Below are 3,915 nucleotides of genomic sequence, written 5' to 3' on the forward strand. Positions count from 1 at the left end.
CTCAGCAGCAGACAGGAAGTGAGACTTTACATTTAAGGATGAATGTAGTGCGGTGTGGGACTCTGCGGTTGACTCAAGCGGTTAGCAGGGGTAGGAGCTCTACAGGGGGATGCTGATTGATTCCTGCTGACTCCCTAAGGCAGGCCTGATTATTACTGTTTATTTCTGGTGACATCCACAGTTGTGCTAGTAGCCTTCCAAACAAAGACAGAGGCATGGTTAGCTGTCTCGGGCGTGGGGTGCGGGTAGGAATCACACAATCTAAAGCCAGACAACCAATAATCAGAAAACAGGTTATGAGAAGCTCAACAACAACTATGTGGCAAATTCACAAATATATGTAAATAGGAAATGTAAATTATACCCTATGTACTACTCTGGCATGACATTGGCAGGTAGCAAATTTCCCACTGGGATCACAGTAGAGATGGGGCTTCTGGAGGGACCAAAATGCATGGAGAGTCAGGGCGGTTGTTCCATACACAAGGGTCAGCACAGAGATGTTCGTGTGAAAAGCAGGTGTGGTTCATTACTCCAAGGCCTGGTCCCCACTAAGCCCCCACTTCGGACTAAGGTACGCAAATTCAGCTACGTTAATAACGTAGCTGAATTCGAAGTACCTTAGTCCGAACTTACTGCGGGTCCAGACGAGGCAGGGAGGCTCCCCCGTTGATGCTGCGTACTCCTCTCGGCGAGCTGGAGTACCGGCGTCGACGGCGAGCACTTCCGGGATCGATCCGGGATCGATTTATCGCGTCTAAACCAGACGCGATAAATCGATCCCAGAACATCAATTGCCTGCCACCGGACCTTCCGGTAAGTGTAGACATACCCCAAATGTGACAGATGGGAGGTGAGGGTGGCTCTTAAAGGAGAGGGAATGAGGACACAGGAAATCCTGGAGGAAAATCCTTGAAACACCAGCACTCAAACAGGAAGATTGTACTGAGGCTTCTGCTGTATTAAAACGTGCTACTAAAGCCAAACACCAGGAAGAGTGCATCTCGATCAGTGACTCAAAGTCTGTGTGCTGTGCTGAGGACTGGGAGCAACTGTGCCTATCTATGGAGTAGTACCCAGCGAAGTAGGATTGTGACATCTACCCTGCACTCAATGCTACCTGCACCACACATCTGAACTCTGACAACATGTATTCACTGGGGCAGAGCCTCAGCTAGTGTAAATTGTCACGTCCATTGATTTGGCGCTATGAAAATGTACATCAGCTAAAGATCTGCCCCACTAATCCCTAATTTCATGGACATTTTAGAGAATGACCTGAACTCAAATGCCAGCAAGGATGAACCCCTTAAAGCTTTCTGGGCCTTCAGAATTTGGAGATGGACCTAATTTCTGCAGCTGAGGTCCATATATAATCATAGCAAAGAACTGGAAGAGTTCAAGGACTGAAAAGAGAAGTGCAAAATGTGGGAGGAACTTATGCAGGTCTCATAGGAAAGCCAACATGTTAATGCACACACATTTATAGTGTTGAGGAAAAGGTTTATTTTGTAAGTTAACTCTTTCTTTTGCTCTGTTCCAAAAGCAAGCAAAGGAAAACAGCATTGTAGTAATCCAGTCCCGACCCTTTCAAATATTCTAGGGTCAGTGCGGCCGAAGGCAACTGGCATAGTGCCTGCGACAGGTACACTGCAGTATCTGGCATATCCAGGTAGTATGAAAGAAATATGTATAAAATATCAACAATGCTAGGAGGATGATCAAGCACGGTAAAAGTTTGAAATTGAGCTCCGGAGGTTTCCTGCAGTGAGAGAGAGAGAGAGAGAGGGAGAGAGAGACACACACAGAGATAAAAAAACATTCAGGCAAGACAACACAGAATCTTAGAAATAAAGGTCTATTAAATTATCTAGTCTCTTCCTTCATTCTTACCCCACCTGGCTAATGAAAGATTCTTCCTTCCTATTATTATTTGTATTACAGTAGATCCTCTTGCTGAGATCAGGGCTGTACTGTGCTGGGTGTTGTCCAGCACATAAGAGACAGTCCTTGCCCGCAAAGAGTTTGTAATCAAAATATATGAGACAGTTTGAATGGGAGGAAGTAAGTGGTATCCACATTTTACAGATGGGGAACTGAGGCATAGAGAGATTATGTGACTTGTCCAATGTGGCACAGGAAGCCAGGAGACTAGTGCAACTTTCTGGGAAGAAGACGATGCTCGCCGTTGTGCAAGAGTGATTGCAAAGGGGAGTATTGTATTGGCAGTGGCAGCATTTTAGGAGAATCTTGAAGGAACCTACCCAGCCTAGGCAAGGAAAACGTGCACTGTAAACATTTTACCAATGGGTAAACTGAGGCATAGCACTGTTATGTGACTTTTGCAAGGTTACACAGCAAACCCAGTGGAAGAACTGGGACAAGAACCCAGGCACCCCAAGTCCCAATCCCTTATTATCTCGGTCCCCTAATTTTAAATACAATTTTATTTTCCCTGCTGTAGGTATTATCCCACATTGCCTCTCCAAAGAAGTTCCATCCAGTGCCAATCAGGATAGCCTTAATCCCATGGCTCTCAAACAAAAGCTAAACCAAACTGGATATAATCAAAACATTTCACCCACCTGAGCAAAGAGAGCCTTTTGCTTAGGCAGCTATTCACTAATTTCTCAAGCTGCAAAGGAATAAAACAGAATCAGGGAAAGAGGAGGTGTAAATTGCTTTGAAATCATGTTTTCTCCTTTCAAGGAGAACAAATAAATAACTAAACACTGCAGAGTTATAAATCTCAGCCATTCGATAGCGATTAGCAATTGGACAAGTTTAAATGCATTAATTCCAACACAGGGGGTGGGATGATGCAATAAATCACAAGAGTTAAAAAAAACGAGTCACATAAGAGTTTGGTTTGCATTTTCTCCAGGCTAGGGCACAGGAGCAGCAAGAGGGACATTAGCATAGTCCAGTCTTACCAAGTTTGCTTTGGCCACCTTATGCATTGGTGATTCCGAGTGGACCTCCTTCTGCTCCATTGGCTGGCTGTGAAAAACAAAGACACCAAAATAGAATCCAGCTGACTCTTCTGCAGCTGCATCAGCTCAGATCGGCAGTGCTAACGGGAACAAAAACTATGCCTCAGTAAAGAAAGAAGCTGTGACCCAATGATGCGCAGGCACAAATATAGAGATTGCGAAGGGGGTGTTTTTACACAATCACTTTTGAGCGTATCTGTGCCATTTTAGGCAAAACAAGAAAGCGGAGAGGAGGTATGGGGGGCCGAGTCTGTCATGAGCCTCCTTATTTGCAGGATTTCATATTGGATATGTCATTTTATTTTATTCCCCTCCAGGGGCGTGCACAGGAATTTAAATCTGACCGCTTTTGGAGGGGCACATTACAGCAGCGGCTGGGGGTTGGTTCAGCATCTGGGGGCTGGAGCAGCGAATGGCAGTCAGCCGCTGGGGCTAGAGCAGCAGCTGGGGCTGGGGCAGAAATAAATATTTTTAGATGAATAAGTGCACAACCCTGTTTCCCTCCCCCTCAATTTCTCTCCCTCTTGAATCTCAAGATATTGTTTTTAAAGGTACAAGCATTTGGTTTAGCAGCAGGGTGGGGAAAGAATCATCCATTGACCCACAGGCCTAGACATGAGCAGGGAAACCTTTACTGAAGACACTCCAGCTCTCAAAGGGCCCCAGACCCCAAGTGCAATCTCATCCCTCAGCCATGTAGACTGTGGGGAAGCAGACAGGAGCTCCCAGATTGAAGCCAGCTTCAAAAAGCAGTAGTGGAGCAAGGAGAGGCCCATACACTGCACCTTCATGAACACCAATGATATCAGCAGACCACACTGTACAAGTAGAACTCTGGACATTCTTTTCTGTCTGCTGATTGGTTGTCTAATATACACACGGTCCCAAGGACATCCCAAAGTTCATTCCATATGTTCTTTTC

General features: G+C 45.5%; 1 long non-coding RNA gene across 1 annotated transcript; it reads right to left on the reverse strand.

Moving 5' to 3' along the window:
* Positions 1-1,532: 1,532 nt before the first annotated feature.
* LOC117871620 lies at positions 1,533-3,065 on the reverse strand. Its single transcript, XR_004644304.1, has 3 exons — positions 2,934-3,065; positions 2,586-2,635; positions 1,533-1,762 (listed from the first exon to the last, which is right to left on the reverse strand). It is a non-coding gene; the product is annotated as an uncharacterized LOC117871620 (long non-coding RNA).
* Between the last annotated feature and the right edge of the window lie 850 nt (positions 3,066-3,915).

This window comes from Trachemys scripta, chromosome 2, assembly GCF_013100865.1.
Source record: "Trachemys scripta elegans isolate TJP31775 chromosome 2, CAS_Tse_1.0, whole genome shotgun sequence".
Taxonomy (NCBI): Eukaryota; Metazoa; Chordata; order Testudines; family Emydidae; genus Trachemys; species Trachemys scripta.